Source organism: Octodon degus, unplaced genomic scaffold (assembly GCF_000260255.1).
Source record: "Octodon degus isolate 3935 unplaced genomic scaffold, OctDeg1.0 scaffold00026, whole genome shotgun sequence".
NCBI lineage: Eukaryota > Metazoa > Chordata > Mammalia > Rodentia > Octodontidae > Octodon > Octodon degus.
Genome location: NW_004524602.1, coordinates 11,547,178 through 11,570,812, shown reverse-complemented (window position 1 = coordinate 11,570,812; position 23,635 = coordinate 11,547,178). Strand labels below are relative to the sequence as shown.

At 45.2% G+C, this 23,635-nt stretch overlaps 1 protein-coding gene across 1 annotated transcript in view; it reads left to right on the top strand.

Annotated features, from left to right (window-relative positions):
* Znf609 (zinc finger protein 609) overlaps positions 1 to 23,635 on the top strand; it is a 191,465-nt gene that overhangs the window by 139,406 nt on the left and 28,424 nt on the right. The gene's annotated exons all lie outside the window — the stretch shown is intronic.

The window sequence follows — 23,635 nt, the reverse complement described above, 5'->3', positions numbered from 1 at the left end:
CTGACCCTATTTCCTCGTATTGTTATGCACAGAGCTGGCTAGGACTGCTGTGTATCCTTCAGTTGGCCTTAATATGTATTGGTCTAGCTGAGGTGCTGGTGATAGTCTTTGAAGGTGGCATGCGTGTTTCACTGGTAACCTATACCTGCTGCTCTTTAATGTGAGCTGGGTCGAGACAGGACGGTAGCCGCGGTGCCAGGTGGGATCGAGCCTCAAGATAGAGGCTATGATCATGGTATCTCCCCTGCCAGGTAAGTGGACCGCGGTTCAATCCCCAGCACCACATGCCAGCCAGCCCCGCCCCTAGTGGGCTGAGCTGGCCACACACACACACACAAAATAAATAAATAAAATTTAAAAAAAAAATGGGCTGGTGAGATGGCTCAGTGGTCTAAAGCACCTACTTAGAACGAGCTAAGCTAAGCAAAGCACAGAGACCACGGTTCAATCCCCCAGCACCACATGCCAGCCAGCCCCGCCCCCTAGTGGGCTGAGCTGGCCACACACACACAAAAAAAAAAAAAAAAATAAAAAAAAAAAAAAAAAGATAGAGGCTATGGCTTCCTGGGACTTGAAAGGCTACACCAAAGCTGAAGCACCAGACTTACCAAAACAGTAGATACTATAAAATGCAGATTACTCTCTCTGCATATCGCAGAGGTAAATTTAGGTGACCCACTTAACTCAGCTCACAATGATCACCTACTTCCCACAATTCTCAGTCAGTCTTCCTCAAGCCCCTCCCCCACTGAATAAAAACCGGATGAGGCCCTGGGTCACGCTCTTGGTTCCAGAAAGCTGTGTTCGTGGCTGGAGTTAGAGCCCCTTGACTCCCCAATGATTGAAAATATAATTTAGTGTCTTTATTTTCTCCGTGGGTTGCATTATAAGTGGTAAATTGGAATCAACTTGATGGGATTCCAATAACATAACTTTGGGATTACAAATATTGGCTTCTTGGACCGAGATGAGGACCTGGAAGTGTCTCCTACAATTGGCGCCCAATGTGGGGCACAAACCCACGACCCTGAGAAGAGTCTATACTGGCTTTGAACCACTGTGTAGCCCAGGCTGGCCTCTAATTCCGTAATCCTCCTGCCTCAGCATCCCAAGTACTGAGATTACAGAGGTGAGCCACCATGCCCAGCTGTTCATTCTGTTACTTATTTCTCTGTGCAGTAGTGAAGATCACAGGTAGCAAAACACTCCACCACTGAAACACACACTTCCACCCCTGTGCTGGTTCTTTGGGTTAATTATTTCCCCTTCATACCTATACCTGTTCAATAGCATTGGTCCTGGTACTTAGGTGATCACTTAATTGGTACTTGCAAGGTAATTGAAACTGTGTGTACTCTCTATACTTTCTAATTTTATGTAGGAGATTTATTAGCTTACAAATGAAATTGAGGTCAGTAAATGAAATAAAAGGGCAGCTGAGGAAGTAAGGGGAGTACAGAGTAGTCACTCTTTACTTGGATAAATGGGCCAGCCTGGGCTACATAGTGATGAGCTGAAGGCCAGCATGAACTACGCAGTGCAGTGAGTCTGTCTCAAAAAAAGTAAAAGCCAGATGTGGTGGCACACACCTGTAATCCTAGCACTTTGAACTGTGAGTTCAAGGCCATTTTGGGCTACATAGTGAATTCAAAGCTAGCCTGAACTACATAGTGAGAATCTGTCTCAAATTATATAATAAGAACAAAAAATAAAAATTAATAAAACATTGATTAGGCTGGGCATGGTGGTATAGACCTTGAACCTCAGCACTCATCAGGCTGAAGAAGGAGAATCCTCATGCCAGCCCAAACTCCATAATGAGACCCCATCTCAAAAATTCTAAATAAGGAGCTGAGGATGTGGCTCAGTGATAAAGTGCTTACCTTGCACAAGTGTAATGCACAAGGCCCTGGGTTTGATCCCCAACACCACCAAAAAAAAACCTAAATAAATTAATTAAATTGGCTAAGCGCTGGCTCACTGAAGATGCAGCTCTTGCCTTCTTTTAACACCTGTAAGAGTAGCCAGCTCCTCCTCCTGTGGCTGGCTCGTTGCCCAGCCACCTAAACTGCTTCACACATCTGTCACTTAGTACAGATTTTATAGACCCAGCCAACAGGGAAATGGTCTAGGTTTCAAGGCTTCCACCATACAGCTGGCTTGTGGTGGTTGCTGCTGCCCAAGGCTGCCAGCCAAATTTCTTGTATGTCCCATTTGTCCCTGAGAGTAGATCTTCTGTTTTGGAAGTTCATAAAGCTTTTAAAAAAAATTAAAAAATAAAACAGGAGAGCAAAGGTACTTAACCAAATATTTTGGATCCTTTGGTAACATCTGGCGGCAAGTGGTCTAGCACATCCTTTCAGTACAGGACCAGCTCCTCCTCCGGCTCTGCGTGCTTAGAGAATCAAGGCCTCGCAGTCCCATCGCGTCTCCACATCAGTAGCCAGACTTTCAAAGCATGCCGACTGAGGAGCTGAGAGGCCCAGAGGAGCGCAGCTAATTATCTCTGATTATCACAGAGCTAACTTGTCAGCCTGCCCGTAGAAATGCAAGCATTTCATTCTGGCTATCCTAACAAGTCTGCTTCTTCGCTGTTTTTTGTTTTTTGTTTTTTGTTTTAAGACAGGATCTTGCTCTGTACTTCAGGGTAGCTGTGAACTCACTATGTAATGTGACCTAGGTTGGCCTCAAACTCATAGTGATCTTCCTGCCTCAGCCTTCCAAGTGCTAGGATTACAGGCATGTGCCACCACACCTGGCCTTCAATCTTTTTTTATCACTTAGTGTTTATATTCATAATGCAGTAGGTGCTAATGTGTTTGCTGGTGAAGAACTATATGTTCCTGGCTTTCTCATTAGGGATAGAGTAAAACTTCAGTTTTCAAAATAACATTGCTGGGCTAGCAAGAAAGCTCAGTGGTCTAACGCACCTGCTTAGGCAAGCTTAGGCAAAAGCAAGGATGGAGGTTTGATCCCCAGCATCACATGCCACATCAACCCCACCCCTAGGGTGGGCTGAGACAGCCATAAATACATAAATATAACAACATTTCTGATGAAGGTTTATCATAAGCTTGAGGTCATAATGCTAAAAACAAAACAAAATTCCATATTGCAGTAGAATGTAATTTAGAGGAGGTAAAGAAAAGGTGACTCCAGAGCATTGGTGGTGAGCTGTGGCACATGTGCCACAGCAGACTGTTCGTTATTGGAAACTCTAAAAGGTTCATCACCAGTGCTCTATAGAGGTTGATAATGGATGTGTTGTGTAATATGGGCATGAGGGGACATGCTTGTGATCCCAGCACTTAGGAGGCTGGGACAGGAGAATCACTGTGAGTTTGAGACCAGACTGAACTACATAGGAAGACTCTGTCTCTGATGTGATTTTTTTATTTTTGTGGAACCAGGGATTGAACTCAGGCCCTTGTGCTTACCAGGGAAGGACTTATTCCACTGAGCCATCTCCCCAGCCCTAAGACTCTGACTCTGAAAAGCAAAACCAAACAAATAATACACAACTGGAAATCACAAAGTAGATGTGCAGTTTTTAAAATGTAATCTGCCCGGGCTGGGGAGATGGCTCAGTAGAATAAGTGCTTGCCCGACAAGTGCAGGGGCCTGAGTTCAAACCCTGGTTCTGCAAAAAAAAAAAAAAAAAAATGTAATCTACCTGTATATTAATAGACAGAACCCGCTGGCATGACAGAAATACCGCAACCTCATTGTGGTGCCACCTGGAACCTGCTGGCCCCCTTGCCTCAGGGTGTATCAAGCAGAACACACCAGTGTCCTGGCCACGTACTTGCTGGTATCTGAGGTGAACATTCAGGGAAAGTGAGCCTTGCCCTGTCCCTCTCAGGATAACATTGCCCTTTCTCTCCAAGGATCTGATGTTCCCTCTTCCAGCTCAGCTGTCTTAGCAGGCTGGCATCAGATGCCCATCATTGGATTCCCATGTTAGGTACTCTTAATGTGCCCTGGGCTTTATCTCACAGCTCTTATCAGTTTGTCACTTTGTTTATACAGAAATGTGTGGGTTTTCACCTTTCTTTTACTTTTTTCTAGTGCTGGGGATTAAACCTTGGGGACTGCTAGTCATCCTAGGCAGGTGCTTTACCTCTAAGCTCATCTCCATCTCTTGTGAAGTCATTTTATTTTTTTTTCCTTCCCCCCCTCATGAAGTCATTTTAAATAGCCCTAGTTTTTTAAATTGTCATTAAAATTGTCTATCTCCCAGGGTATGGTGGTACATGTAATCCCAGCATTTGAGGTTGAGGCAGGAGGATTGCCCCAAGTTCAGGGCCAACCTGACTTTAAATTAATTAATTAATAAAAACAAAAATATTTGTCTCCTATTTGGGGGTGAAGCTTAGTGCCCAGTGGTAGAGCACTTGCCTAGCATGTGTGAGGCCCTCCTTTCAGTTCCCAGCACCATACACACACAAGCCGGTGTGGCGGTGCACATCTGTTTGTTACCCCAGCATGCTGGGAGGCTAAGACAAGAGAATCACAAGTGGGAGCCCAGCCCATGCAATGTAGGGACACCTTTTCTCTAAACAAGGGATAGAAATGTAGTTCAGAGGTAGAGAACTTACCTAAAATAGATTCAACCCCCAGTACTGGGGGCAAAAAGCTTGAGTGAATGAGTGCTTACATCTGTGTCATTGTCATGTTTGAACCTATATTAATACATATTCAGCAGATACTGTAATGCTTGAATTTTGGAATCATGTCAAAATACTTTCAAAATTCTCTAAAAGAATCAATTTTGCTTTCAGCATATTTAAGATCACACTCATATGTCAAAATCTGTAAGATTTATAGCTTTTCCATTTTGGTTTGGGTTTTTTTTTCTTCTTTTCTATGGCACTGGGATTGAATTCATAGTCTTCACACTGAAGTACATCCCAGCCCTTTTTTTAAAAAAAAAAACTTTATTTTATTTTCTATAATTTTGAGAAAGAGTCATGTGATGTTGCTCAGGCTGGGCTAGAACTCACCATCTTCCTGCCTCAGCCTTCCAGAATGCTGGGATGACAGTCATGAACCACCACAGTTGACTTGTGGTTCTTTTATTACAAGATTTTCTCCTACTTACAATATTGTGTTTCAAGGCTTATTGCCTTCTTACATTGTTTTTCCCCTTTGGTTCCAAGGGAAAGAACTGTCCTGTCATGATCTGTCCTATTCTTCCTAGCCTTCTAGCCAGCCCAGAGGGTCTTCACCTGAATTGTCCCTAGGCAAAGGCCTAGCATCAGAATTGCTTCATGTTCCTTTTCATCTTCAAGTGACAAAAGGTTTCCTGCAGAAAGTATTCTCTAAAGACCTAAAGGAGGGGCTGGTGAGATGGCTCATTGGTCTAAAGCCCCTACTCAGAACAAACTTAGCAAAGCACAGGGACCGCGGTTCAATCCCCCAGCACCACATGCCAGCCAGCCCTGGCCCCTGGTGGGCTGAGCTGGCCACACACACACACACACACACACACACACACACAAATAAAATAAATAAAATTAAAAAAAAAAAACTAAACGTTAAAAAAAAAAAGACCTAAAGGAGCAGAGTATGGCATCGAGCTTCGATCCCAGCACTCAGGAGGCTGAAGCAGGAAGATTGCAAGCCTAAACCCAGCCTGGAAAAGTTAGTGACTTTCATCAGCACTCTTGAAATTATAAGTCAGAGGTAGAGTCTTCAGATATTTTCACAAAAGTTAGAGAGAGCATACTCTGAAGAGCTTTCTTATTTTTTTAAGTACTACAGCTTGAACCCCAGAGCATTTGTGCTAAGCTATATCTATCTCCAGGCTTTTTAGTTTTTATTTGGAGACAGGGTCCCTCACTACGTCATAAAATTACCCCAGCTGGGCTTGACCTTGTCATCTTCCAGCCTCAGCCTCCCAAAGGCAGGCATTACAGCTGCACAGTAGCACACCTGCTCCTCTGCGAGACCAACATAGAGATGCTTCAGGGGTGACCCCAACAGCTGGGGCGCCAAAAGGGTGCCAGGCCCTGGCTCCCGTTACAGCTGCTCTGCCAACTGTAGCTCATAGCCCTGGCTTTGAAAGAAGACTTTAAAGACTTTCTCAATAAGGTTTGAAAACCTTATTTTAAAGAGACTCAAAATTATATTTTAATAATTGTTTATCTAAATTAATCCTCCCATACCATTTATTTTTTTTTAATTTTATTTATTTATTTTGTGTGTGTGGCCAGCTCAGTCCACCAGGGGGCAGGGCTGGCTGGCATGTGGTGCTGGGGGATTGAACCGCGGTCCCTGTGCTTTGCTTGGCTTAGTTTGTTCTAAGTAGGTGCTTTAGACCACTGAGCCATCTCACCAGCCCCAATCCCATACCATTTAGAAATTACTCTTAGAGCATTTCTGAAATTAGTCTGGATCTCTGTTAGACTGTCAGGAAGGTCTGATGGTGTTTCCAAGGCTGAAGAGAGGTTGGTCCCTTTCTTTCTGAGCAGGTATGAACCTCTAGACAGTGATCTGGTCCGGTCTTTCCCAAGTTTGTTGTTGCTGTTAAGACAGGGTCTCGCTGTGTAGTTCAGACTGACTTGAAGTCACTGTGAAGCCCTGGGTATCCCCAGACTGGTAGTGATCCTCCTGCCTCAGCTTCCCAGTTGCTGGGATTACAGGCAAGGGCCATAATGCTTGGCTAAAGCACTTTTTTGAGAAAAGGTCTTGTTAAGTTCCCCACCTGGCCTAGAACATTCCACCCTCCTGCCTGAGTCTCCCTATTAACTGGGATTAAGGCGTGAGCCACTGGGCCAGCTCCAGATTCTCATCTAATGATCTGGTGGGAAGAAGGAAGTTCTCAGTTTTTCCACAAAGGCTTTGTCATTGACATGCACAGACACAGGAAGGCGTGGTGTCCCCACCGCTGTGTCGCTACACAGTTCTTGTCCAACCAGTAGGAGTGTCTGGAACTATCTGAGAAAAAAATCATAGTGCTGCAAAGGTGTATAGTACAGTGCTGATATCTCTGAACTAGAGGAGCCTAGAACATAAACCTGAAACTATGAGACCTTATATAAGTTAACTGCTTCCGCACTTAGATTTTTGGACTTAAAAAAGGAGGCACTTGGGCTAATTGTGCTCTGCCTATTGAACTTTTTGTGGTGGAGCTGCTCTGTCCAGAACAGTAGCCCCTGAGCACCTGATATGTGGCAGGCCGGTCCTGGGAAATGAATTGTTCAGCCTCACTCCCAGCAGCCCTGCGTGACTGACTAGTGGCTTGTGGTGTGGACCTGTGTGTGTTTCTCCTCAGAGACGGCAAGAACCTTGCTCATGTGGGAGGTGGAGAGGGTAAAGAAGCAGCCGACGTCTGTGTACTGTGGTGCCTGTTACCCAGGAAAACATTTGGTCCTGCTTCGGACCCTGGTGGCGCCCTACTCTTTGACCCTTAGGCTGCAGTTTTCTCTTATCAGAGCAGCAGGCAGTGCTTTCACTTAACAGGAAGTTAGGTTGCCTGTGGGAGCTCGACTGAGGACCTGCCCCAATGATTGTTCCCCCGGCTTGCTGCAGATCCTCCCACGGTGGTCTTTATCCTGCCAGCTCCAAGGAGGGCTCTCCATTATCTTCTTTCATGAAAACAGTGACCGTGGTAGTTACCCTTGGTTTATTCTTCTGGATTCTGAGGTAGGAGAGTATGTGTGTGACTTGTGAAACAGCTAATTTTAGCTGTCTGTACTGGGAAAGAAAGGTGGAGCTCAGCCCCTGACTTCTCGTTCTCGCGCTGTAATTAATGCCCTTTCACCTTCAGTCTTTCTTCAGGCAGCACTTTGCTAGAGAGAGATGGCCCACAGGGTGACCAGGCCCCTCCTCTGCTTAGCCAGCCGCCCGACTGGCCTGCCTCCCGCAGAAACAGCTCCACCAACAGCGCAGTCCTAAAGAGCCCAGCAGCCATTGTCTGGCACCGCAGAGCTTCATAGCAACAGACCACCACATGGCAACAGCAGCCACACAAAGGAAACGTCGGGGAAATTGATATCTACTTTCTCCCACCCTCATCCCACCAAAACAGCAGCCCACACATTCTGCCCACCTGCCACCTTACCCTGGGGGTGCTTCAGGGCAGGATGTGGTCATATGTGCTGTGGATTACCTTATCTGTCCACTGTGGTATATTGAAATCCTGAAGCCCTAGGGAGAAATGTTAGTCACAAGCTTTTTTGAGTTTCATTTTGCGAATTACAAAATAGACTAATCCCCCAAGGAGATAGATTCCTGCTCTAGTGCCCTCTTGCCTCTCTTCTCCTCCCCTTCTTCTCCCCTCCCCTCCCTTCCTTTCCCCTTTCTTCCCTCCCCTCCCCTCCCCTCTCCTCAGGTCCTCACCCAACAAAGCCAGAGCAGGTGGCCCGCTGAGGGCTTGCTGGGTAAGCACATTTCAAGTAAGACCTTTGCTGTTTCAGTAACAAAAACCTCTAGATGAGAGACACCTAGGCCCTAAAGAAATCTGGTGTGACCTAGGACCGCTTCTAGTTCTCACCAGCTCAGCTTGGGAGAGGGTTCCCAGGGGAAAAGCCTTTGAAATGCTTTGGTGTCCCCTTGCCCTGCTGGGAAGGTCGCTTTCCTAGGTTGTGCCTTGGTCTCCTCATTGGAAAGTGCACAATCCCGGTGGTCTTCTGGCGCTGATGTTTACACTTCAGTAATCATTCAGGACGGGCATGGAGGGGATTGTCCTTGTTAGTCATTGGTTGTGACCACATCTGGGAAATGTGGAACCCTTTGGTCTCAGTGCCTACACTTCTAAAAACAGGTCCTGGCCTGCCTCGGTTGATAAAGCTGCTGTAACAATGATGGGCAGAAGCTATTAACAAACTTGGCAAGTAGTCTTTTCTCCCATAGCTGTCAGTTCAGACCAGTTGGGGCACAGCCTCCCTCCCAGGCTGCTCCAGCTAAGGCTGTGGCCAGGCTCCCCGTCTCCCTGCCTGCACCCCCACAAGGGGTTGCTCTCCACCTCTTGTGATACCTCATTATCCCATCTCCCTCGGGCTCTGCAGAACAAAGAAATCACAGGGCACTGACTGTATAATTTAGGCAGCTGGAGATAATTTCCCCAGGATAGGGTGGGTAGGTAGCTGATGCCTCCTGGCATGAGGCAGCCTTGCTAAATGGCCTTGTATTTCATCTGCCAGGCTTGGCTTTGTTAGGCCCATTCGGGCTTCTCTGTTTTTGAGTGAAATTATAGTGGCAGACCAGGCCCATGTACTTTCTGAGGGGTAGGGGTTAGGAAAAACATGTGAAGTATGTCATTTATAGGTCTTGTTACTTGCTAATTGCTTAAGGAATTTTTGTTTAATCCACTACCCTTGTGCTCACTCCTGCCAGATCCTTTATTTCCTGTAGTTGCTACCTTTGTGGCCTTTTCCATAGCAACAAGCTGTCTGACAAAAAGGCTGTGGTGAAAAATTAAGTCGACCCTCTCCCCCAAGCTGCACTGTATTTTCTCTTTAGAATATCAAAAAATGCCTAAAAGGCTGTTAAGTAATTTTCTACTTCCACTGAACTCATAATCAAATGAAACTTTTAACTTTCAACTGATTCAAGGAAGCTTGCATTCTCCTGATTTGATTATTTCCACTTTTCAAAAAACTTACCAGCTCATTCCATATACTTGAAATTTTATGCATTTTCCCATTTACCAAGTATTGTGCTTTTGAGCTTTTAGCTTTCTCTATTTAATGTAACTTTTAATTTTTTTTAATCATTTTATGTGTGTGTGTCTGTGTGTGTGTGTGTGTGGCCAGCCCAGCCCACCAGGGGGCGGGGCTGGCTGGCATGTGGTGCTGGGGGATTGAACCGTGGTCCCTGTGCTTTGCTGAGCTTGTTCTAAATAGGTGCTTTAGACCACTGAGCCATCTCACCAGCCCCTGTAACTTTTAATTTTATCTGTAGAATTCTGGTAGAGATCTGGAATCAAGTACCACTATGGAGAAGGAGTACAGGAAGCACATGGACCTGCTGCCGCCCCGCCCCGCCCCGCCCCGCCCCACACCACCCGCTTGATGTTGTTAGACTCTAGATGGGTCGCTGTGCTGCGTGTGGACCACTGTCTGAGGTCTGAACTGGTCTGCATCTTAGGGCATCTTGCGCTGCCTGCTTTGTTGTCCCTGTCACTGGTTAACAGCAGCCACAGACCCATTGGTTTTTATTCTTGTTTTGTGTTAATAGGTCTTTTCTTCCCCTTTTCTCTCTTTTTTCCATTTACTTTTCCCTTCCTTTACCCCTTTCTTTTTCCCCTTCCCACTTGAACATTTTCTTCCTGTTTCACAATATCTTGTTTTACATTAACAGGTCTTACCAAATAATAATACAAATATATACATAGATCATAAGTGTGCAGGTCATGGCTTTTGTTGTATTGTTTTGCTTTTCCTCAGTGACTCTCTTAATTACCTGCAAGGTTAAGTCCAAATTATACTGTCCCTGTAGTTTACTCCAACACAACCAGTGTGTTCTTCTTATGTTCTGGCAGCTACACCCAGGGCCTTGTGCATGCTATGCTAGGCAAGCACTCTACTACCCACCTACATTATGTTAAAAGACAGGATCTTACTGTGTTTCCCAGGCTGGCCTGGGACTTGCAGTTCTCCTACCTCAACCTCCCCAGGAACTGTTACTGCAGGCGTGCACCGCTCAGCCTGCATTGGGTCAGGGAATTTTCAAAGTAAACACACCACGTTAACCAGCAGCTAGACACAGACGCACAGTATCTCCAGAACCCCAGCAGCACTTTCATGCCTCCTTTGCAATAGCCTATTACCCAGTCATCATTTATGACCTCTCACATCATAAATTAGTGCTATTCATTTTGATTTTTGTTATGTTTTGTTTTGTTTTTGTGACAGGGTCTTGATATATAGTTCCACCTGGCCTTGAACTCAGTTTGGAGCCCAAACTAGCCTCAGATTTCCTGAAATCATCCTGCCTCAGCCTCCCAAGTACTGGGATTACAATATTTGGAACATGGGATGACATACAGCATCACACCCTGTGTTGTGTCATGCATTGTGAACATTTTGAGTAGGTAGAATCATTACAGTAATGTTGGTTTGGTTTGGTTGTTTTTGAGATTTGGTTTTGGTTTTATTTTTGTTTTTGTTATTTGGGATTGAGCCCAAGGCCTCACCCTGAACATCATCCCTAGTTCTCTTTTATTGTTTACTTTTGAGACAGATCTCACTAAATCTTAAAGATGCCCAGCCTGTATTTGAACTTGTGATCCACCTGCTAAGGCTGTGGAAGTGCACCACCATGCCCAGTTTACAAGATGTACTTTATGTTGAGTTGCTCAGCATTATACCAGCTAAAGTCGTCTTTTATAGTGCATGTGGTTAGGTTTGTTATTATTATTTTACAGTTCTCCATTGTGTGAATAATCTGTTATTCAGTTGTTGATGGGCATGTAGGAGTATTATTTAAAAATGCAGCCAGGAGAAAGATGTTACGGGCCTGCAATCCTAGCTCCCAACTTGCTGAGGCAGAAGGGTCATGAGGTTGAGAACAGCATGGACTACACAGTGAGATCCTGACTTAAAAAATAATTGTAGGGGCAGAAAAGATAGCTCAGCAGACTAAAGCGCCTGGTTAGGCAAGTGCAGGGACCACAGTTCGATCCCTGGTACCACATGCCTCGCCAGCCCCGCCCCCAGGGCATGCTGAGCCTACCCAAGTCTAGGTGTAGTGGTGCACACCTGCAAACCCAGCACTGGGGAGGCTGAAAGCAGGAGGATTGCCACAAGTCCGAGCTGCATGGTGAGACTGTGCAACAACCAAATGCATTTAAAAAATAATAATTGCAGTTTGGGACTGTTAGAAAATACATTGCTGTGAAAATTCTTACATGTGTCTTTTGAGGACTATATACACATTCCTGTGCACATACACTTAAAAATGGAGCTCCTGTGTCACAAGGTATACTTATGGTCACCTTCAGCAGATGCTGCCAGTTTTCCAGGTGTATTGTGTCAGAACCCTGCTGGTTCTGCATTCTTTCCAACATTTGATGTTAGCGTCTTTAGCCATTCTAGTTAGTATATACTAGTATATTATTGTGGCATCAGCTCATATTTTTCTGGTGCATATTGAAATCAGGGAACTTTCCACTGGGTTATTGACAATTTGGAACAGAAATTGAAGCCTTTTTTTTTTTTTTTTTTTTTTGTTAGGGTCTCAGCATATAGTTCTGCCAGCCTTGAAGTATATAGCCAAGACTGGCTTTCAAAGTTGCTGTGATTCTCCTGCCACAGCTCCGAAGTGCCGAGATAAAAGATGTAGGCCACCATTCCCAACAACATTTATATTTAGATCTGCACCCTTTCTGGGATTGACTCTCGTTTAGGGTGTAAACTGGGAGTTGGGGAGGTTCCATGTGGATATCTAACTGGCTCGGCTCTGTGCCCCTCCTGCATAGCAGGATCATATTGATTATAGATCAGGAGACATGTGGCTTCTTTCAGACCTCTCTCCTATTCCAGGCATTTAGTTGCCTGTTCTTTTGTCAACATCTTAACTGGAGCTTTGGAACTTCCAATGTCTAGTAACGTCACCAGCTAGCTCCTTCTAGAAACTGGCTTGCCAAATAGACGTTGGCGGGCTCTGTGGCCCTCGTGTCTCCTTCTAAAGTTGATTCCCAGGTTCTTCTTATCCAGAACAAAGAACTGAATGAAACAAGTGCAAGAAACGGTACCAAGTTTATTTGGAAAAGTAAAAGTGAGTGAGGAAGAAACTGGCTTTGCAGAGCAAAGTTGGGCCTAGTAAAAGGGGGGAAGCAAAATAAAAGTGAACTGGCAGGCTGGCAGGCTGGGCTGTCATGAGGAAAGCCCCACAGCAATCTCTTCTTGTTGTCTCTGCCCTTTTATCCTGTAGAAATCTCAAGGAAATCTTTGGGAACTTAGACACCCAGGTCCTGAAAGGTCGTTCTAGGATCCCACATCGCAGACTGCTGTCAGGTCTAGACAGCAGTTTTCCTGTGGAAAACCTGCTCATACTCTTGAGAAGTTTTCATGCAGGGCTTTGGGAACTGTTTTAGGCATGAGTCCAGACCTTATAATTCAGTCACACCTGCTTCCCCAGCCAGCTTTGCTACTCCTAATCTACTGTCTCAGTAGTGTTAGGTTTTCAAGCTTTTTTGTACTTCTTCAAAGACCACTTCCACTGTTTGTGGCCTTGTGGCAGGCTGAGGCAGGAGGAGCACCCTCAGGTTGAGGCCAGCCTGGGTTATGTATCAAATTTAAGGCCAGAAAAGAGACCCCATCTCAAGAAAAATAATTTTAGGATTGACTTGTGATTTTTTTTTTTTTTAAAGAAAAAAGCCTGGGGGCTGGTGAGATGGCTCAGTGGTCTAAAGCACCTACTAAGAACAAGCTTACCAAAGCACAGGGACCGCGGTTCAATCCCCCAGCACCACATGCCAGCCAGCCCCGCCCCCTGGTAGGCTGAGCTGGCCACACACACACACACACACACACACACACACACATACACACAAATAAATAAATATATAGATAAATTTAAAAAAGAAAAAAGCCTGCTGAGGTTTTGATTGGGATGACATTGAATCTATAGATTAATTTGAAGATGTTACCTGTTTACTTAATCAAGGGTTTCCAAAATAGAGTTGAGAGAGGGAGGTCTGAATGGGCTGCTGGTAATGGGAGCTGCTGTGCTGCTTGCTGGCCTGCCCACCCCCATTTCTCTGACCGTCAGCAGTGTGAGTGGGGCAAGATGCATTCCCTTAGGAAGGCTCCCAGATGTTTGGGTTCTGCCACCCCCACCTCCTCAGCCTGCCTGAGAGCCACTGACTTCAAATGCAGTCTGCTAGGTATAATTCTGTGAGCTCAGTTAATATTTGATTTAATCAGTGCCAGCAAGATAGCTCAGTGGACTAAGCGCCTGCTTAGGCAAGCGCAGGGCCCAGGGTTCAATCCCCAGCACCACATGTGGTACTGTCCCTGCTCCTGGATGCACTGAGCCTGCCACTGAGTCCAGGTATGGTGGCATATGCCTGTAATTCAAGCACTAGAGAGGTTGAAAACAGGAGGATCACTACAGGTCCAGCTGTGTAGTGAGACCCTATACCAAATAAAATTTTTTTTCAGTACCATGTGTCAAACTCAGGACCTTACGCTTGCCAGGCAAGCACTATTCCACCGAATATCTCCCCAGCCCTCAAATACATTTTTTTTTTTTTTTAATTTTTTTTTTTTTTTTTTTTTTTTTGGGAACCGGGGATTGAACTCAGATCCTTGGGTTTGCCAGTCAAGCGCTTATTCTACTGAGCCATCTCCCCGGCCCCCTCAAATACATTTTTTAAAATTTTTTTTTAATTTAATCAACACTAGGTCTGCCTTTGGGGCATATTGATTTCCCAGGACTTCAGTAAGCATCAAACAGTGATTGGCTTGAAACAATAGAAATATATAATCTGTTACTTTCTGGTGGCTGGAAACCTGAAGTCAAGTACCCCAGGACCACCTTTCTGGTAGGTCTCTAGAGGGGACCCCTTCTGTGTCACCAGTGTTTGCTGGTAGTCCATGATGGTACTAGCTTGTTGCTATGGCACATGGTCATGTGGCTATCTTCCCTCTGCAAATTTCTCCCTTTTTGTAGGGATAGCAGTCATAATTGGATCCTGGTGACGTTATTTTAAGTTGATTGCCTCTACAAAAAAATCAGTTACCAAATAAGGTTGCATTTTGAGGTACTGGGGGTTAGGAGTTCTGCATATATTGAAGGGGCACAACTTAACCCATAATAAGAGCCAATAATTACTGTCACAATTTGGAGAAAGGTAGTGTGTCCAGAGCTGTGAGTAGTAATGAGAGCCCATGTTTCCCAATGCTGGCCTGGCTCAGACCCCAGCTGTTGCCAAGCTCCTCTCTGTGCAGTGTCACTCCCTGCCTTTGAGTGACATCCAAAGGTACTTCAGGTTTGCTTGGTTAACAAACCCTGAGACTGCCAAGTAGAAGTTACAGAAATTTAACAGGCTCTAGGGCCAGGGAGATGGCTCAGTAGAATAAGCACTTGCCTGGCAAGCACAAGGACCTGAGTTCAATCTCTGGTTCTGCAAAAACAAATTTAACAGGCTCTGGCTAAGGAAGACTAGAAGGAAAAGCACCTGGTTTAAGGCAGCTCCGGCCATGTTATTCTCTGAAGCTTTCCCACTCCACCATGAGGCCGTGGAGCTGTGCACAACCTGATTCCATCTGAATCCCAGGCAGCTATTTGCTCACAGCAGTTCCTGAGGTATGCAACTTCTTATTCCCAGTGGTTTATATTCAGATGGCTCCTCCAGCAGGACATGATGACCCCTGCCAGCCTCAGCCTCCAGCCATGATGCAGTGTGTGGTTACCTCAGGAGAGAGACAAGTGTGCAGTCATGCAGTTTGTGGGTGCAAGAACTCAGACCCAGGATCTCTCTCAGATCCTTGGCATGCCTCAGCATGGGGTGGATACCAAGCTGGGGTGGATGGTTTCCTTCTGATGGATGCTGTCCTTCTTCCTCACTTGGGTCACACTTATCTCCCCTACAATGGTTCTTTTCTACCTAACCACTCCCCGCTCTGATACTAAATAATGGTTTGTTTATGGAGCCAGGGTCTCACTGTGTGGTCTAGGGTGGCCTTGAACTCCCTTCTGTAGCCCAGGCTGCCCTAGAACTCATAGCAGTCCTCCTGCCTCAACCCCTGAGTACAGGGATCTCAGGTATGCGCCACCACACCAAGTTTGGCAATGGTTTCTCATGGTTATTTTTTTCCTCTGAAATTCTATGGAAATAAAATACCATGCTCATGTAAAGATATCCAGGATGATGGGTGTTGGTTATGTCTGTGCTTTCTTTGGCTTAGTCAGCCCCAGAAGATCCCAAAAATAAGAACTGGGGGTTTTTGTTTTCTGTCACTCCAAGATTTGAAGGTAATTTGAAGGCACCATCTTCTATAGTAGTGTTCCCAAATTTTGGCTGCAAATTAGAATGGAGAGGCAAAAATTTTTAAATCTCTAGGCATACCATGAGGTGGGCCTAGTGGTAGCCGCCTGGAATCTCAGCTCTATGGGAGGCGGGGGAAGAAAGATTGTAGGTTTAAGCCCAGCCCAGGCAACTCAGTGGCTTGCAAGACCCTATCTCAAAATTTTTAAACCTAAAGTAAAGGGCTGGGGGGCTGAAGGTGCCACTGAGCATACAGTACTGAAAAAAAAATGTTTTTCAATCCCCATATCCAGCTTTTATCGAGTTGAGTCAGAACTTTTGTGGGAGAAGGCCAGGTATCAATTTTTTGTTGTTGTTAAGATTTTCCAGGTGCAGGGCTGGGAAGATGGCTCAGTGGAATAAGTGCTTCCCTGGCAAGTGCAAGGACCTGAGTTCAATCCCCAGTTCCACAAAAACAAAAAATAAAAGATTCTCCAGGTGCGTGCTTACCCAGCATCAACACACATAGTTCTTTCCTAGACTTCAAACATTTTCATAGGAAGTGGCATGGTAGCAGACACCTGAAATCCCAGTATTTGGGACGCTGAGGCAAAAAGTTGCTGCGAGTAAAGGCCACCCTGGCTACATCATGAGTTCAAGGCGAGCCTGGAATACAAAGTGAGACCCTGGAATACAGACGACAACAACAACAACAAAAACTTCTCTAGAAGACAGTCCCAAATTGCTTCTTTGGATCACCTCAGGTGTATACTTAGGATGTTAATAAAGGATTCCTGGACAGGAAAGGTCTCTTGGCAAGTGTCCTCTCTGAAGGAGTAGTAACCACATTTCTGCCTGTATGTCTCTGGTTTTGGAAGACCTGTACATAATTTGATCTTTCGTACAGTCAGATCTCTGATGAAGATGACTGACTTGCCAGGAGTCGGGTAAAGACCTACAGATGCTGTTGTGAAGCTTCCTGGAGGTGCTGCTTGCGTGAGGTTTGGTAGAGCCTAAGAATTTACAGTATAGCAAAAGCATTCTCTCATAATTTTCAAAGCAATAGACCAATTTGGAATTAGAGGTTTTCCTAAAGTGTGACTGTCTTTACCAAAGATTTTGCAATTGTCTTTGGCAAATGTGTAAAAAATGAATTGTTTTCAGCTCATGACAGCCAAATTTAAGGAAATGTTGGCTAGCTGGTGAAGTACTGCATTTCTGAAGGCTTCTTGCTCTTGTGAAGCTCTGATTCTTTTCACCCTTTGCCTATATCTGTTTGAACTTTCCTTCTAGCTGAAATAGGGATCAGAAATAAGTGCAATCTCTACTTGAATATCAAGGTTCAATATCAGACAGTAACATGTCAGAGACAAGCTGTGGGAAGGAAAGGCAGAGCAGGCACCCCTGGGTGGGACTTGTGCGTTTAAACCCCCCTCCCAGGTGTCCTCTTCCTAGTTGGCCTCGCTCCGAGTCCTAACCAGTCTGCTACAGTATTCCTTGCTCTGGCCACATGAAATACAACCAGCTGCCTTTCTCACGTGCTCTTTCTCCACCCAGTCTCCAAAGAGGACTGGAAAACCTGAGACCAGGGTAGTACTGACCACAAGCGAAGAAACTCGTTTCAGCTGTGTGCTCTTCCTTCTTGCCCCAACTCCTACCATCAGTAGAAAAGCATGTCTATCATTCTGCTTTAGAAGAAAACTGGAGCTGGGCTCAGTGGTGCTTGCCTAGAATACCAGCACTATAGGAGGCTGAGGCAAAAAGATCATAAATTCAAGCCTAGCCTAGGAAACTCAGCAAGATCTTGTCTCAAAATAAAAAGAGCTGATGATATAGCTTAGTGCAAAGGCCCTGGGATCAGCCCCAGTATCTCAAAAAGAATAAGGAATGGAAGGGAGGCAGACAGGGAAGGAACAGATGCATGTGCAGATTGTAGCCACAGAGATAACATTGGAAGATTCTTGACCATTCAGTGGTGGCCAGGACCTTTGGCCATATTAAGGGTGTGGGGAAAATAAAGAGGACCTGACTTAGGGATGCAAAGAAAAAAGCACAGATTGTTAGCAGGTAGCCTGCTTCTAAAAAGTGGCTCACTAGCTAGATGTTACTGGGTTTACAGTTGTTCACCGCTCCTTCCAGAGTTGGATTCCAAGTTCTTTTTGTCTCAAAGAACTGAGTGAATAAGCAAAAAGCAGTGGCAAAGTTTATTAAAGAAAGCAAAAGTAAGTATCCGGACATGGCAGACATGCCTATAATCCTAGCACTTAAGAAACTGAGGCAGGAGGATTGCCAAGAGTTTGAGGCCAGCCTGGGTTCCATAGTGAGTCCAAGGCCAGCCTGAAATACATATAGGAAGACCCTATCTCAAAAAACAAAACAGGGGCTGGTGAGATGGCTCAGTGGTCTAAAGCACCTACTTAGAACAAGCTAAGCTCAAGCAAAGCACAGGGACCGCGGTTCAATCCCCCAGCACCACATGCCAGCCTGCCCGCCTCCTGGTGGGCTGAGCTGGCCACACAATAAATATATATATATATATATATATTTAAAAAAAAAAAAACACCACCAAAACCAGAAAACGCTATTAAATTCTGGAGAGGCAGTAGAAAGAAAGGCACTGCCCTTGTACACTGTGAGAATGTCAACTAGTACATCCACAAGGGAAATTCGTATGGAGATGTCTCAGTGAACTGAAAGTAGACCCTTGGAGTGGGGGCTAAAAGAAATTCCACAACCAGCCATTCCTTTTCTAGGTATCTTCCCAAAGCAGTTAAAGACATCCTTCTACACTGATACATGCGGGGCTGGTAAGATGGCTCAGTGGTCTAAAGCACCTACTTAGAACAAGCTTAGCTAAAGCACAGGGACCACAGTTCGATCCCCCAGCACCACATGCCAGCCAGCCCCGCCCCCTGGTGGGCTGAGCTGGCCACACACACACACACACACAAATAAATAAAATTTTAAAAAAAAATTGAATCTTAAAAAAAAATTGAATCTTACACTGATACATGCATACGTATAGCATGCATCACAGGCTATGATTAGCTAAATCTTGGAAGCAGCCTGTATATCTATCAACAGATGAATGCATGAAGAAGAAGCATTTACATACAGTGGAAGCTGGGCAGCGTAGTACATATCTGTAATCCATGCACTAAGGAGACTGAGGCAGGAGGCTTGCCATGAGGTCGAGGTCAGCCTGGGCTAGCTAGTGAGTTCAAGGACAGCTTGAACTACATAGTGAAACCCTGTCTACAAAAACTACAACAAATACACAAAACAGTACCACTCTTCCATGAAGCATAAATTTCAGTCATTTGTAGGAAAATGACAGTACCTTGAGAACATCACATTAAGTAAAATCACAGCTTCTCTTACATGAAAAACACAAAATATAAAGAGCAACCTAAAACATAGACCGTAGGAATCAGGGAGACAAATCTTTTGCAAATGGGAAAATGAGGCTAGGGAGGAGGAGAAAGAGGGAAAAAAATATGTGCATGTACTTACTTCCTACAATGTTATTTTGTATTTGTTTTTTGGAGTCATTCTGGTTCGGTTCGATTTGGTTCGGTTTGGTTCGGTTTGCAGGGTTTCCCTACACGGATAAAGCTGGCCTCATATTCATAGTGATCCTCCTGTCCCAACCTCACAAGTACTGGGGTAACTGGCATGTCCCACCACACCTAGGTATAATGTAAGTATTTTTTTAACCCAAACTTTTATACCATCAGTAAAGTACCACAAACACGAAGGAAATACCCACTGTATTTTAATAATATTAATATGTTCATAGTAATTTTATATTTTGAACTTTTGAGGTTCTGTCCACTAGCTTATTTCCTCTTGCTGCATTCTTGCTGCTTCTAGCTAACCAGCCTTTCCTTTTTACTGCTGTGTTCTCTGCTCTGAACCTGTGCCTTAGCACCAGTGTGCAGCTTTATTGATGCTTCTTTTATGGTAGAGAACAGTCAGACATAGAATCAGTAACCTGCTCCTCAGCCAAGAATATACCTGTAAGTGTTTTGTTTTGTTTTGTTTTGTTTTGTTTTGTTTTGTTTTGTTTTCTGAGACAGGGTCTCTCTCTGTAGTTAAGATTGGCCTTCAACTCACAATGTAGCCCAGCCTGGCCTCAAACTCATGGTGATCCTCCTCCTGCAGCCTCCTAAGGGTTTTAATGTCTTTCACTGTAATCCACAGCTTTTCTCAAGTGCAGCACAGAAAACACTCAATATTTTCTACCTGAAAATATGGGGTCCTGAGAATAAGGAAGTATGTTCCCATATTCTGAGGCAGCATAGTTAAGATAGGCATTAGAGCCAGTGACTTGAATTCAGATCCTGGCTTGGTAGCCTGTGCAGCTGTAGAAACAAGAATAGATTGCTCTGAGCCTCCATCTCCTTGTAAGCTGGTGATGATGATACTTTGGAGGTTCTGGAGAGGACCAGATGGGAAATAATACACAGAAGATGCCACCAAAGCAGGAAATAGTGGCTCTGAGAGCTGGAGAGACAGGCAGGCAGCAGCCATAACCTGTCATATCTGGGACTCCGCAGCCTTACCTTTTATATCACCAGGCCTCGTGAAGGTTCTTCCATACTCTGGTAGGATTACATCGGACTGTAAATCTTAAGTGAGCAGCCAGCTTCTGCATGTGATACTAGTCCAGGTCCAGAGTGCTTCTGATGGTTCGTCTCGGGTAAAGCAGGAGGAAGGGTGCATACTCCATCTGAGTCTGCAGCAAGCTGTGGCAGCAAATCATGTTTAAGAAGTGGAACTGCCTCCAGCTTGGGACAGGCACATTCAGACATCGGCTTCTAAATGTGAGGCCGGGGAAGTACTTACCTGTGCTGGAGCCTTCAGAGTTTGCTGTTCTCCCCTGATGCATTTTGCAAAAATGGAATTCATACTTAAATGAAGTACCAAAGCCGTAGCTCTGTTTGGTTGTATTTATGGGTTTTTTAAAAGTCTAAATCTGGACACTTGGGGCCAGGGAGATGACTCTGGAATAAGCGCTTCCCTGGCAAGCACAAGGCCCTGAGTTCAATCCCCAGTTCCACCAAAAAATAAAAATAAAAAACACACTAAATCTGGACACTGTATTTTGGTTCTGTGTGCTGATTGTCACCACAGAGGACACTGTCACTCCTTCATCCCCACGCACACACAAGCCAGTGTTCTGCACCCACCTTCCTGCTGCTGGGGATTGGCGAGTACGGAGTGGAGAATGAGCAGGTGGCTGACGCCGCCGTTGTCTCTAAAGGACGGAAGAGGGTTTGTGGGGGAGGATGTGCTGGAGTGCTCCAGCCGTGCCCTCGCACCTTGAAGCCAGTACTGGGGCTCTTACTCCCCCCAGTAGTTACTGAGTCCACTGAATATTTACAGTGAGGAGAAAAACTGTAGACGCTTTCGGATACAGCGGTGTTGGGTTGTTTGTTTTTTGTTTTGGGTTTGTTTTTCTTTTTTGTTTTTCTTTTTGTTTTTTTTGGGGGGGGGGTTAAAAAATGTATTTAGTACAGGGTCTACAGGATCTCACTACGCAGATCAGACTTGTACTGATTCTCCTGTTTTCAGCCCCCCAAGTGCTGGGATTACAGGCATGCGCCACCATGCCCAGTCTCAATTGCCATCTCAGTGGGCCCTGGGGGCGGGGCCTACACAGCACACTGGGGATCAAACCCTGGCTGCTGTGCTCTGCCTAAGCAGGTGCTTTAGTCTGCTGAGCTATCTGGCTGGCCCAGCTGTGTTCGTTTTTATTAGAGGGATACTTTTTATTTTATACATGAATACTAAAATTAGAATATTTACCTGGAGATAGAAATAATACGATAGAAATAGGAACATTTTGGCATGTCTTGATAAGAAGTTAGGTTAAGTAATACTTTGTAAATCATGTTAATTCAGGCATAAGCAACAGTGTAAAATTTCAAGGGGGCAGTTTGAGGGCAGTGCAGTTGGATGAAGGCTGGCAGGGACAGGATTCCTACACTCGGGTACAGCAGCCAGCAGGCTGCTGGCAGATAGCAGAGCCTCTCCAGTCACCAGCAGAGCATCTCAGCAGGCTGGAGTGGCAGAGGGGGAGACCCCCCCATCACACAGCCCTGCATCTGTGGGGTGGCGAGAGCAACTTCACAGCGTTCACATCTTCACCAAAAATTGGAAACAGCCCGCTTGACTGTGCAGTGAAATACTCATTAGTGCGCAGAGTGTGTCTCGGGGAGCAAGGAAGGACCCTTTGTCATTTATTGAAAATGAGTGTAATAAAACTGTAACCAGAGTGTGAGCCCAGTGAAAACAGTTGGGCAGGCCAGAAACAAGTCCTAATTGATAAGCAAGCCAATGGAAATAGGGAGAATTTATCAATAGGTGTTGGAGGAAGTGCATACCCATAATCCTATAATCCAGCACTCTGGGAGGGTGAGGCAGGAGGATCACTAGCCCAGCCTGAGCAATTTAGTGACTGAGGAGATCCTGTTTCAAAAATTAAAAAAAAAAAAAAAAGTTAAAGGCTGGGGTTGTAGCCCAGGGCCGACCAGTCAGGATTTATTAATGAGATACATATTCATAAAGCCATTCAATTTCTTTAGGAGTGAATTAACTAACTTGTAGGTAAGAAAATCCTAGTGAAAAAATAAATTAATTAAAAATTTAAAAAAATCCTAGTGAAGTATAAAAATAATGGAGAAGAAAAACAAAAACACTGCTAGAGTTCATTAACTCAAAGAGCGCCCTCCCAGTCTAAAGCTGGCCCTGTCTGTGTCAGCTGGGCCAGGATAACGAGACGTTCTACCCCATACTTGCTTGCCGCAGAAGAGCAGCTCTGCCTTCTAGGGCTGGTAGGGTGCTTCTCGTTTGCTTTGTATGGAAGAGCTCGTTTTCAGGAAATGTAACAACCAAGGAATCTTTAGCTAACAGTACATAAATAATACCAACTAGTGTGAGATTAAGAGCTCTTTTAATAACAGAATTATCAAATGCCATATAATTGAGAATCAAGGGAGGTCACATGTGGCTAAAGTACAGATCCCACTTCACTCTTTGGGTAAAGGCAGAGCAGAGTACACCAGGTCTTTTTCAGGGTGATTGTTTGTCATTAGAAGTAGCTGCCAGAGGGGCCAGGGAGATGGCTCAGTAGAATAAGTGCTTCCCTGGCAAGCACAAGGGCCTAAGTTCAGTCCCCGGTTCCACAAAAAAAAAAAAAAAAAGTAGCTGCCAGAGGTGCCTGCTGCTGCGAGAGAAGAGCCAGGGCAGCAAGCAGCCATGCAGCCCCGGGTCAGTCGGCTCCTGGCCATTTATTCCTGGCACTGAGGGGCGAAGACTGAAGGAGCTGTCAAGCAGGCTGCGTACTATTCAAGAGGCTAAAGAAGGAGGATTGCAAGTACAGGCACAGCTTGGGTAACGTAGCAAGGCCGTCTGAAAATAAAAATGAGGGGTTGGGTTATAACTTGGAGCAGGGCCCTGGTTCAATCCCTAGTACAAGGTGACAAGGGGAGGCAGGTTACACATCCCTTGGGATGCTCTGGATTAGAATGGGGATTGTTGCCCATGATTACATAGTTTTTTTCTTATTTTAATCATAGTTTTTCGGGGCTGGTGAGATGGCTCAGTGGTCTAAAGCACCTACTTAGAACATGCTTAGGGGCCAGGGAGATAGCTCAGTAGAATAAGCGCTTGTCTGGCAAGCACAAGGGCCTGAGTTCAATCCCTGGTTCC